Genomic DNA, 14,170 nt, shown 5'->3' with positions numbered 1-14,170 from the left:
GTTCCATCCTTACTCATCACACTACCCAAGTACTTGAATGCACTCACATTCTCCATATCCTCACCATCCAACTTCACTGCACACTCTGTGACTACATTCCTCTCAAACACCATAACTTTACTTTTGTTTACATTAACTTTCAGCTTCCTCCTCCTACACACTGTCCCAAATTCATTCACCAAACCTTGCAACTCCCATTCATCTTCACTCAACAATACTGTATCATAAGCAAACAGCAACACCGGAAGCTTCCAAATCTCACCCTCATTCATTAGGGCCACCCCCACATCCACTGCCCTACCTTGCACCTCCTTTACAACCCCATCCATATATATATATTAAACAGCCATGGAGACATCACACACCCCTGTTTCAGTCCCACATTGAGATCAAAGAACTCACTCAGCTCACCATCCACTCGCACCGTAGCCCTAGCTCCCTCGTACATACTCTTCACAGCACTCAACAATTTCCCCTCCACTCCATATATTCTTAATACCTTCCACATACCTTGCCTATCTATTCTGTCATAAGCTTTCTCCAAGTCCATGAAGGCAGCATACACTTTCCTTCCCTTCTCTAGATACTTCTCCACTAAACATCTTAGAACAAATATCTGATCTACACACCCTTTTCCCTTCCTAAATCCCCCTTGTTCTTCTCCAACTAGCTCCTCTGTCATATGCCTAACCCTATCAATAAGTATTCTACCATATATTTTACCAGTCACACTAAGAAGGCAAATACCCCTATGGTTACCACATACTTCTCTCTCCCCTTTTCCTTTGTACAGAGGAACAATTATACCTGATTTCCAGTCCTCTGGAACCCTTCCCTCTTCCCAAGCCAATCTACACAACTTCCATATCCACTCCACAACAATCTCACCCCCATACCTAAGCATTTCACCACACACTCCATCAATTCCTGGGGCCTTTCCCAGCTTAATCTTCTTCATCGCTTCCACTACTTCCGACCTACTGATCTCTTCCTCCCTCCTCTCATCTCTTCTTCTCCCAGCCATTCCCCAACCACTTATACTCACACTGCTCTCACTCTCTACATTCAACAAATCCTCAAAGTGCTCCTTCCATCTCCTCAATTTCTCTCTCTTCTCCACGAACAATCTATTATTCCCATCTTTCACTCCCCTACTATTTCCCCTTTCACACTGCCTTACTTTCTTTACCTCCTTCCAAAACAATTTCTTACTCTCCCTCCATTTCACACTCAGATTCCTCCCAAACTCTTCATCCACTTTCTTCTTACTCTCCTTCACCAGTCTCTTAACCTCCCTTCTCCTGCTCACATATAGCCTACCTCTCTCTTCTCTCTCTCATCTTCTCCCCTACCTCTACTCGCCAACCATTCACCATATGCCTTCTTCTTTTGTTCCACAGCTCGTTTCACCTCATCATTCCACCATGCTGTCCCTTGCACACCCTTGCACCTCCTCCTCACTCCACAAACCGCCTCACAAGCTGCGCTTATCTCTTCCGTGAATATCTTACATACGTCTTCCACCCCTTCCATCTGCTCTAGCTCATACCTTCCCAATCTTTCTTCCACTATGTGTAAGTAGCCGGTTCTTCAGCCTTATGATATAATGTGTACAAGGTAATTGTATAAAGCTTTTTTGCAGATAATAGTTTTTCTTCAATTGCTAGTATTATGTGGTATCATAACGGTTTCTTAGTCTTACCATATTAAATCTGATAATTCAAATAAGCTCTTTATTCAACGTATATAGATATAATTGCCAAGATTTATCTTCCATTACCGGTACTGTGATAGGAAAACAAAAGCATTCACAAAAAAACAAAAATTATAAAATAGATCTCGTGCCGGTTCTTCAGCAAGTATATCAAGGTTATCACTTGTGCTGGGCGGTGGCTAAAAAAATAATGAGAAAATATAATATATATTATAGAGAGAGAGAGAGAGAGAGAGAGAGTTTTAGCCTACTTTCCCACTCTGTACGTTTAGGACAATATATTTGCAACCATGAGAAATAGCCTAGGCCTAGTCAATTTAAAAATAAATCAATAAAAAAATCCTGGCCTAAGCTTCATAAAATGACTACTGAAATAGTTTGATATAGGGCTACTTAAACATGTCTGAATGGGTTCAGCTTTGGGGTTATCTGGGGTTGCTTCTGGCACCTCATTCCCAATAACAGCCACTTTTTCTTGGCATTCATCTGAGTCATCTTTGGAGGTGCGGGTGAGAAAGAATTTCCTTATGTCACCCTGTCCCTGAGGATTTTTAAATGACCTTTTCATCACTTGAGTGGCTGCTGGCTGATATCCGCAAATGTATTAATGTAGAATAGCCTATAAAAGGGAAATGACATTCAGCTCTGACAGTCGAGTGTCGACTGAACCAAGTACTGCTGACTCTCTGTATAGAGTACAGGCTAGATCTCATATCTGTAAAAACAAAAATGAACAGGTAAAGTGAGGTGGCTAGCAATATACCGGAACGTAGTAACGTCTATACAGCCACTGAAACCAATACATTCAAATAAAACCGAAAATAACACAGGATTTAGCTACGGTTCACGGACACTTCTCAATGTAAACAAACATTCCGAGTTCCGATACTCTAAACATTCGAATTGGTGAAAAATTGCATAGATCAGATATTTTAGACTGCATAATCCAATTTTAAAACTCCGTGATTAATATATACCATATTATATATTGTAAATATATAATAAGTCTGATAAATGTAATACAATCTTGCATTCTTTGCAATAAGTATATTTCAAAGAAAACCAAGCTTGGAAAAAGTATATGGGAAACTATTATGATCTGAGTCATAGGTTTACGTAAATTGTGAATAACTAATCACATTATATAGCTATAAATAATATTGTATTAAACTAATATGGATGCACGAATAAAAGTGGATTGGCGGTAGGGGGTTGGGGGAAAGCTAGGTGGGTCAATGTCGAGCTGCAAGCATACTATGTAATCTGGTGATTTTTTATTATTATTATTTTGGGGGTCTGCAATTTTGGGGAGGCTGAGTCCTTGATTTGGGGGGGCTAAACCCCCCTAGTCCCCCCCCTGGTGACGCCACTGCTTCTATATCCCGTCCTAGTATATCTTTCCCAGCGACACGCGGGGGTCAGCATCACTGCTCGTGCATTTTGCCTGTTGTATAAGCTACTCGTTCATTCGCTCTTATCTTACCTAACATGGCATCCCTCTCTCCTTTCTCCCCAGAATTACTTCGACCTCATGAAGTGGTTCAAAACCAAGCCATGCGTTTCTTTCTTCACTGTTCTTGGTCAGCCTAAGTAGTGCGCATACTCACTGAACTCAGTTTGCGTCCTGTTACCGATCGCTTTAATGTGCTCGGTGTCAGGTTCTCCGCACAGTGTCTGATCATATTTAATGTCTGATCACATTTCCGTCCCCTGCCCATCGCTTTTCTTCCTCGCTGATTGCTGTTCTCTCTCTGATGCCACTCATCTTGACCGAATCCGGCGCACTCGTGTCCCCAGAATGGCCCCCTGGCTCTTCTCCCCAGCGCTCAGACAGATATCCCTCCAGTATCCACGCTGAACTTGTCATACCCTCTCTTGTTGACACTCTTCTCCCTTTGTGGACAATTACAATTCCTGCTGTTCTTTATACGCCTTTTGCCACTGCTGCTGACCGTCCACCTATCTCTCCTCAATTGTCCATCACTGAAACACTCAGTAGCTTGTACCTACCCTACTCATCCCGTTCACGTTTATACTGTTATATTGACGGTTCTGTCCTCGCTAAAGACGGAGGTGTATGCCTCGCCTTTACTAATTCTGCTTCTCCCATATTCTCCACCTCCCACCATCTTCCCAGCTGGACTCGTTGTACCCAGTGTGAAGCGTCTGTTCTCATCTTTGCCGTTGACTTCCTTCTCTCTCAAAACATCTCAGGCCTAATTATCGGCGATTCCCAAACAGCCCTCGGCCTTCTTCGCGACTTTCCCTCGCCCTATTCGGCTTCCCTTTTCCTTTTCTTCTCTCCCCTTACTGCCATCCCCATCAGGCTCATGACCTCTATCTCAAGCTCTCTTCTGTTTGGATTCCAGTCCATGTTGATCACACCCAGCTCGATCAGGTTGATTTTTCTGGGTTCGCCTGCAATCTCCTTCTCCTTGTCCTCAGGCTCCCAGTGCCCAAGGCAACTGGCAAGCAAATCTTGAATAGGCTAGTTGGGACCGAGACCTGCGTACTGATTCTTTCATTCAATATATTACCACTATGCCGCAAGTCGAACCCGGGACTCTCACCCTCTTCTTGCCCACAGTGGGGGTGGAGGAGCACTAGTTGCAAGACTGTGATAATGTGAGTTACAAGACTGTGACAATGTGAGATAACTTTTACCTGATCGTCGAGAAGTAGATTGCTGCCTGGCTCTCACCTGAGAATCCCGGTGTCGTATGCACAGAGTGACTTATGCTGAAAGTCACCGTTCCGCTCAGTGCGCATGCGCCGAGTGGCCGTTTAGCTTCTATTTTGAAAGTATCTGCATGTTATCTCAAATTTTGTGCCATTTATCAACAACATTGTATGAAATACATGTGTCAGGAAGATAGTTGGATGTCTCATCGACCTGTAGGTAACTATAGGTCGATATTTGGATATATATAAATAAAGATATATATGTATGTTACAGGCAGATTGTGAAATGAGTCGTTTCGTGAATTACGATTAGTTTAGTTTAGGATTATTTAGGTTAGGTTGATCTAGGATAAGGTTAGGTTAAGGTTAGGTTAGCTTTGGTTAGGTTTGGTTAATTTAGGCTTAATAAAGAAGGGAACCGTAACTTCCAGCATAAAGTCACTCCGTGCATATGACACCGGGTTCAATTCTCGGCATAGTGGTAATATACTGAATGAAAGAACCAGTACGCAGGTCTCGGTCCTATCAAGCCTATTCAAGATTTGCTTGCCAGTTGCCTTGGGCACGGGGTGCCTGAGGGCAAGGAGAAGGAGATTGCAGGCGAACCCAGAAAGATCAACCTGATCGAGCTGGGTGTGATCAACATGGACTGGAATCCAAACAGAAGAGAGCCTATGATCGAGGGCGTGAGCCTGATGGAGATGGGAGTAAGGGGAGAGAAGAAAAGGGCCAAGCAGCCCTAGTGGAATTCATTAGGTTAAATTAACATACGTAATTTTTTTTCTGGGAAACACATTGAGCGTATTGTTGAGAAAAAACAATGGTTAGCTTTGAAACGACGGGGAGAGCGTCGTTCCTGGCTGAGGGCTCCTGGTGGTGAGACGAGTACGCATACAGAACGGAAATATGAGGCCGGGAGGTAGGTAGGGAAGCTGATTGGGAGGAAGGCAGGATGGGTGGGAGATATGCAGACGGGTAGGCTGGGAGGCAGGCAGCAGGGTAAGTAAGTAGGTGGGTAAGTAAATGGTAAGGCAGGGAAGTAGGTAAGTAGACAGGCAAGGGTAAAAAAAAAAAAAAGAAGAAGAAAGGTGTCCTCGGGTGAAGGGTTAAAGACATCTAGTAGTAATAATTAAACTTTTCTGTCATCATAACTGAGTTGAAACGAAGAACAGGCAAAGTAAACACAGTACCAGGATAGTGATATCGTTGTTCCCTTGACTGGTTTTATTTCTACGGTTCACAAATATTACATCTTGTTACAACAGTACAGGAGGAAATGGTACAAAAATAGACAATGTTTATGAAATAGAAGGCAAAGTTGCAAAAGTAAGTGTAGGCAACACGAGTCTATGCGTGTGATGGGGGATGGCGGGAAGAGGAACAAACGACCGAATTCTCGCTGGAGTGGGGAGATTTCGCAATGCCTCTTCCTTAGTGATTAATTTTGCATCTTACACCTGACCTTTCTCTTGTATAATTGCCTAGTATCCACACGGCTGCATCAAAGAAATACCAGAAGATTATTTAGGTGTGATGTGCAAATCAAAACTGAGAAAGAGACGAAGCGAAATCTCCGAACCTAGCAAAAATTCTGGCCCAAGTGACGTGAAGCGGGACTCGACAGTGGAAGCTCTGCAGTGCTGGACAGGCTGAGACGCTTCGCCAAACGTTTTCAAGAATCGAGGTTTCTAGATAATACTTGTTTTCCATCCTTAACAAGAAGCTGGTCGACGAGGGTTTAGCACAAATAGTTCACAAAAGGGTACTTAATCCCCTTCAGCAGCGTGATAACTTGATTTCTGAAGGAGGGGAGTTTGATCTATGTTGACAGTTCTCCTGTATTTAGCTTTGTCGAAGAGTGGGAGGCGTGGCAAACTGTATACTCAGACATAAAACTTCAACACACAGACAGCGGTGGTGAGCGGGGAGGGAAGCTGCAGAGGGGTGGCAAAACACACCACAGCACATCACAGCACATGCCTCACCTCGCTCGGCCACGGCACAGCACACGCCTCACCATGGAAGGGACACTGCTCACAACATTACACAGACACTCAGGCTACGGGCTGCTTCACCTTCCTCTGCCTTTGCATACGGACAGCACCCTGGTTGACCTTAGCAGTGTTGTAAAGCTGGCGGGTGCTGACACAACGTTGCTACCAGGTCTACACTCGACTACGTTATTACACTAATGACTGCACCTTCAGAGCAAAGTACTGTATACACTTCATTTTATATCCTACGTTACACTGAGTACATGTTAAGCTACGTTTAAGATACTAAGGTTGTGTCCTATTTTAGTCGTGCTTAGTTGAAGGGGGTCGAATTCTAGCTTGAAGGCTGGTTTGAAAATACATTGGATGTGACCGCATTAGATTAAAAAAAAAAAAAAAAAAAATTCTTTCCCTTTTGGCATGTTTTAGAGGTTATTTCATAATTTGGAAACAGTCTGAACCAGTTATGCATAAAATGTCCCAACACATCTGCGTGGATCGTACCTGCATCGTGACTTGAGGATCATTATCGTTATAGGAAGGCCCAGGAACCATGAGAGTGAGAGGACAGCAGTGTAGGACCCACACCTGCCCCCACCCTCTGCGAGGATGCAGGCTGATTGATTAAAGAAAACAAGGAATCACACAAAAAAAGAGCATGAAAATAAGAACCACGGTAGAATGAAGAAACACAGGAGGCTCCAGCATAACTTCCCTCAGCGACGCAGGTACGGTTGACAATACATTGGCTGACTGAGCATGTGACTAAAATGTGACATTACCACTACTAGGCTACCAATGCTAATCTATCTATGTGGCGGCTAACACCAAGTGTTACCCTGGAAGGCAGGCAATCTGGCTCTTCACACAGAAACTTTTAACCTACAAGCTAATGTTCCCATGATTCACATAGAATAAATGATCTCTTACATCAACAAAAATATAATTCTATACTATCCAGCAGCTAATTTTAAGACACCAGTAATGTACAGACACATATGACCAGTCCATGAAATGGTAAACCTATTTTCTGCCAGCAGAAAAATAAACTAATGATGTCTGGAAGTACTGTACATAACACGCACTGTTGCTGACGATGATGTGTGAGGTGACTGGCGGCGCAACACCACTGCTGCCTCACATCCCGCTACAACCTGCACTAACTTACACTACTACACCTGAAACACTGCTACTTAGCCTAGTATACATCCACTTAGGAGAACACGTATACACTTGTGGATGTGGCACCTACTGTACTTCAGGATGGAGTGACATTATATTGAAGCAACAGCTCGAAGTCAGTAATGCAATGCTGTGTGACTATAATGCTCATGGTAGAATATCAGGTTTGTATCATCATTGCACTGATATGCAGTTATATATTATTAAAGATTATCCTAATTAAAAGAACAATGAAATACTGTATGTAAGCATACTTGTTATTTTCGGGTAGTGTTCTCGTTGATGAATCAGAAATGAGACTACAGTCTTCAAACGACTGCAAGGGCAAAGCAACGATTTCAGAAATTGAATGGCCAAGGAGTGGCCAAGCCTAATTACGAAGTGGCTCAAGGAGATCTCTTTAGAGATCCGGTGGTATTCCCACGAATATCTGGGGTGGCCCCTGGGTTGGGCAGGCATATTTCAGGGGGACCAGAGCCAAACTGGCCAAAGCGACTGAGTGTGAAGAAAACATCAGCATAAATTTCAGTAATCTTACTAAGCAGACAGAAAAGTTAATGGCTGATTTCCTGTGAGTCAAGGAGTATCGAAACTAGAGGATGGTAATTAAGTAAGGCAACCCCCAAATCACGGTAATAAGGCAATGCATAACAAGAGACAAAGCTTTAGTAAACTGAGAATCGCTGAAAAAATAGTTTGCGACTCGCAACAAACGGCCATCAGTCACCACGATTTTTTGCGTCTCACTTCTTGTGTAAAAGAAAGAAATATGCAACATTATGTGATCGTCCTGATTTTATGAAGAAGGGCGAGGTCAGGCGGAATGAAAACCAGGAGAAAATTATTTACAAGTTGGTAAGGCTGACTTTTTAGCGGTTTATGTAAAGAAGTTTGACCTATGTAACCTGAACTCAGAATTCAATATGAAACACTCAGGACGTTTTGACTCGTCACGTAAATTTCACCAAACAATGTCTGAATCACAACTTAATGATTGTGCTGGAAGGAGGCCGGAGACTGGGAGTAATTATACTGTATTTGGCGGTCGTTGTATTCGTGTATAATGTCCATCACGTTATTTGAGAGGCAACACCAATCTCTTCCTTCTCCCCGCGACCCCCTGTGCCATTCAGTGTTGTGTGAGTGCGTAACCTCTGGGCTGCACCTCCCCTTTGCCTGTAATGAGGTCTGCCCATACAAAGCACAAGACAGCAACATTTCTTGGATGTAGTCAAAGAAAGGTCCCCCCCCCCCTCCCGTGCGAGAGGCCTTGTAACTCTCGGCATTCAGGCTTGGCAACGTGCATCTGGCGCCAGGGATGTGGGTGAGGAGTGGCGCCAAGGGGGTGGGGCAGCTGATCTGCACGAAACACGCTTCAATCCTTCCCCCCCACACACACACACTCCTTCGAACCAGGATGCAGCACCGTATTACGTATTTCAAAGACAGTTATGGCTGATTTGAAATATGACGTGAAGCAGTGATTGGTGAAGATCAACTCCCCCGCACCCCACACGATCACTCCTCACCACCATCACTGACGTCAGGTACAGTGTCAATAAGCTTGAATGCCGCAAGTCACAAGGCCTCTTGCACTTAAGGGCTACTTTCTTGTATGAATGGCTGTCCATTTATTTCTGTATTAGGCATTTACTCAGGTACATAAAGGAAGTTCCCCAGCACCTTTTCCTGAGCGATTTATTTTCTACATCTGGCTTGTTAACCTCCCTTGTATACCTTACAGCAACACGGAAGAGTATGATAACGTAAGCAAACTAAATCGCACTGGAAAAGGGGTTAGGGAGCTACCTTACCCTGCGAGAGTACAGCCATTAACCTCTTCAGCACTACGACGCTCTCTTAACGTAAACAAAATCGTCTGGTGGCAGAAAGAACGTGCCACAAAAATCGTCATGATAGCGAGGGGATTAAACTGAATAAAATCGTCTATCTGAAACAAGACTTAGAGCGAAAGGAAAAAATTTCAGAGGGTACACGAATATTATCCTTTAAACTTGTCACTATTCGTAGGTGTTCAAAAAGGGATGAGGAGGCGAGATGTAAATACTTCATCACGGTGGAGGGGATAACCATTTCACTTCGAGGACCTATTTCGTATCCCGTTATTCCTACCGACAAGCGATTTTATTCAGCTGTGGAGAGATGGTCAGGAAGTGGAAGTGTTAGGGTAGCTGCAGCCTTCATTATTCTTATTATTATTATTATTATTTTTCACTGCTAAATGTTTCTCTAGAGTTGGATCAATTTTTTGGTGGCAACGAGGACAAATTAAAAAAAAAAAAGTCATCCTATACTCCTTTAACATTATCCTGGCCCAGATTTTTCGTTGTTTTTGCAGCTTATTTCACATAGGTCAGTGGGAGAGGAAGGCAGTACTACATCTACATCCTTGCCATTGCACTTCTTCGTGACTAGCACGGTAATCTAGGGCTAATCTATTTTTCCAACTCAGCATTCAAGACGGAGAGCTGGGAATTTTAGGCCAGGTATGAGTATAAGAATCTCCCTAACACCTTTTCCTAAGCGATTTATTTTGCTTGTTACACCTTACTGTCCTATTCTGTGTTACATAAATCCTTCCAACGTCGGCATACTCTGCATAAATGACAACAAAAGGATCCTAACCACCCATATCCAAAAATAAATCGCTAAAGAGGAGGTGCTAGGGAGTTTTCTTTCCCTATGATAAGAAGGCCTAAGAGTTCTATATTTAATTTCACCTTATTTCACTTCTGTAAAATCTACTACAAAAAAAAAAAATCCACCGCTTTCCCTAATATCAAATGGTGTCTATTCTTTGGTACAGGAAGAGTTTGTTCATTGTACCGTCTCAATTACCAGCGTGAAATTAACCTGGCACTCTCAATTCCTCTTCCTTACTTCAGTTCCCTATTGAATAACATGTAAAATCAGAAATCTCACTGAACTGTTTATTTCTTCAAGAGTTATTCATGTCTTTCATTACAGCTAAATGGAGACTCTTCTTTTGTTGACTTTTAGATATGTACACTGTCTTATATTTCCAGACTGTGGATGGAGGATGGGTGGATGGAAGGAGGAAGGGAGAGTGGATGGATGGACTGAAGAAGGGTTGATGAAGGAAGGAAGGACAGGTAGGAGGGTGAATGAAGGGAGGGTGAATGGAGGGAGGACAGGTAGAGGGAGGGTGAATGGAGGGAGGATGGATGTAGGGAGAGTGGATGGTTCTGCAGTTAAAAAGTAAAATGAGGATTAAATACGTTCTCTGTGTTAACTTATTTTTTTTCGACAATTTTACGGGATGGGGTGAATTGGTTGGGATTATTATTATTATTATTATTATTATTATTATTATTATTATCGTCATCATCATTACTGTTATTATTATTATGATTATTGTTATGATGACGATCAAGACTATTATTATTATTATTATTATTATTATTATTAAATGGTTTCCTGTAAGCCAAGAAACCATTTACAACGCTGGGTGGTAACCATATAACCAAACCATACGTGCTCCCTACGTGTCAACAAGTGGGTTGGTGGAGGGTTGGTGCCCCTCCCTGTAAAACAACTAACTCAGTGTCAAATGGCCACCCTTTACGGGATTATGGTGTCTGGCAATTATTATTATTAGCAGAACACCAGAGCAACGCCAATATGACATAAATACTCAGCCAACACAAGGAAGGACACAAGCAAAAAACATTACCCCATCGGTCTGAAAGGGTCAAACAGACAGACTAAACAGAACCCAATAAAACAGACAAAAACAGACGATTGCATTCATTTTAAGAAGGAATTAAAGCACTGAAGGGACAAACCAAGCCTACATCTAATTTCCTGAGGTGAACGAAAGCCTGTGGTAAGGTGAGCGAAACAATGTGAAAATCGCAGAAGAAATGTATAAGAAGGACGTAATAGGAGTGAAGGTGTTAGTGTTGGTTTCGTCAGCGGCTCAAAATTTATCGACGGTGTCTGCCTCCTTGCATGATCGAGTTTGGTATGACGGTGCGGTGTGTCGGGGTGCGTGGGGGTGGAGGTGTGATGATGATGATGATAATAATAATAATAATAATAATAATAATAATATTAATAATAATGTTTCTATTGATGTTGATGATGAATTGATAATAGTAGTAGTAGTAGTAGTAGTAGTGGTAGTAGTAGTAGTAGTAGCAGCAGAGGTGAGAACATTAAGAACAATGATAATAATAAGAATAGTAATAATAATAATAATAATAATAATAATAATAACAATAAAGTAAAATAATGATAAAATGATGATTACGATGATAATGATGATACTAATGCTGCTGCTGCTGATGATGATGATAACTGATTTCAATAAGCCAATCACCCCACAAACAGAGTAGCATATAGCATCATTATTTCTCGCCATCTCCAAATGATGATATTAAATTCAACCCAGGAGACGCTTTGTAAATGGAGAGGTTGGATATTGCCCTCATTAACCCCTTCAGACTCTCTCTCTCTCTCTCTCTCTCTCTCTCTCTCTCTCTCGTTCTTAGCATATATAATCCACAAAACACATCACTGAACCGAAGGGGATAATACAGAAACGCACGTCTTATGAGGCAAGTTATTTTTAATGCTCTAATTCTCGCTCTAAATATTATTATTATTTTCTCATTTAATTCCTGGTATTTTTTATCACTCTCTCACAGCATTTAATCAGAACTCGTCCCCTGAATAAATATAGTTCTTTATTTCCTTCCGTATATTTTGGTTTATTTTTTACGTAACTTTTCAATTCATTTCGCCCCCAATTTCTCTTTACGTAATACCAGACGATTTTATTCAGCTACGAGGGAGAGTGAATATTGGTACCATTAACCCTTTCATGTTTGGGATTGTACAGGTGATTTTCAGAGAGAGAGAGAGAGAGAGAGAGACAGTAAGAAATATGACCAATAAAAATGCCTTGCCCAATAGAAAGGATCGGATGTCACCTTTTGCCTCGAAGTTATTGCTGTTTTTGATCTTAGTTACCGTGTTTTTCGTATGTTCTTTCCGTCTACTTGGGAATTTAGTGTATTAAGTCTATGCTGATGGCTAGAGGATGGATGGAGGGATGGATGGATGGAGGGAGGGTGGATGGATGGAGGGCAGATGAGGAGAGGAGAGTGTTTGGAGGGAGAGAGGGAGGAGGTTAGTGTGGATGGATGGAGGACGGGTGGATGGAGGGAGGAAAGGAGGGAGGGTGGATGCATGGAGAGGGGGAAGGGTTGAAGGATGGAGGGAGGAAAGGTGGAGGGTAGATGGATGGAGGGAGGAAAGGGGGAGGGTAGATGGATGGAGAGAGGAAAGAGGGGAGGGTAGATGGATGGAGGGAGAGAGGGTTGATGAAGAAAGGGGGAATGGCAGATAGTTGGCTGTAAGGATGGTGGATGGAGGGAGGTGGAGAGATGGTAAAGCGATCTCATTTCACACACACACACACACACACACACACACACACATACACACACGTACCTGCTCTCATGATGGGGGGGGGCGAGGATGTCACTGGAGGGGCAGAGGGGCAGGCACGTCACCAAACCTCATGTCAGACCACTACACTTCACCACCAGGACACATCGAGTCACTTCAGGTCACCAGAGTACAAGGGTCACCACTATTTCAGGTCACTAGGGGATAGGGTCACTAAATACCCGTGAACACCAGAAACAGGTTATCAGAGTACAGAGATCACCAATACGGCAAATCACTATAATCCAGCGTCACCAGTACCTCGGTCACTTATGCACACAATCACCAGCAGCTCAGGTCACTTCAGTACGAAATAGCACCAACAGGAGGGAAGTTAGGTCATTCCGGCACACTAGTTAAGATCACTAGAGTACAAAAGACAGCTGGCAGGGGCACACATCCAACGGGAGCAGAGGTACAGCAAGGCACAGCACGGCAGGCACATGTACACGCGCGACACAGCACAGCACAGCACATGGGACGATGAGAGGCCGTGCAGGGGACGTAGAGGCGCGTGTCGGGTGTGTGGACGTCACCGCGGCCAGGAAGTGACTGCCAGGGCCTACCAGCTTACCTGTTCACTCACCTGCCCGCCAGCCACGCCACTCCTACGTTGTCGTACGGCACTCCGGCCTGGCAGCGCCGTCGTGGCCCCCTCATCAGCACCAACGAAGGGGAGGGAGCAATGGGAAGGGAGCGATGGGGGCAACAAGTGATCGGGGGCAGGGAGTGAGTGGGAAAATGAAGTGAAGGAGGGAGAAATGGGAGTGAGGGAGCAAAGGAGTGATGGGAGAGAGAAGTAATCGGTAGAGGGAGTGATGAGGGAGACGAAATGAAGGACAGGAAGGAGAAAGGGAGTGAGAGAAGAGGGAAGCACGGAAGTTTAATCGTTTCCCAGCATAACATCATTAGTCCAGTGTCGTAGGTTTTGTAATATTGTTGCTGTTGTGAAAGAATTTTAGTTTGCTTTAACAAAGGCAGTGGAGGATTAATGAAGTATCTAAGCCCTTCAGAGGGGAAAATCACTACTACTCGTGAGCTAAATAACATTATCTGACAGCAACAAGAGTAACATAAAAATGATGTTCTTGAAGTGAACTAT

The sequence above is a fragment of the Coenobita brevimanus genome, chromosome 9, assembly GCF_032717465.1.
Source record: "Coenobita brevimanus isolate Jiangsu-jjx chromosome 9, ASM3271746v2, whole genome shotgun sequence".
Lineage (NCBI taxonomy): Eukaryota > Metazoa > Arthropoda > Malacostraca > Decapoda > Coenobitidae > Coenobita > Coenobita brevimanus.
This window is presented reverse-complemented; position numbering follows the sequence as displayed.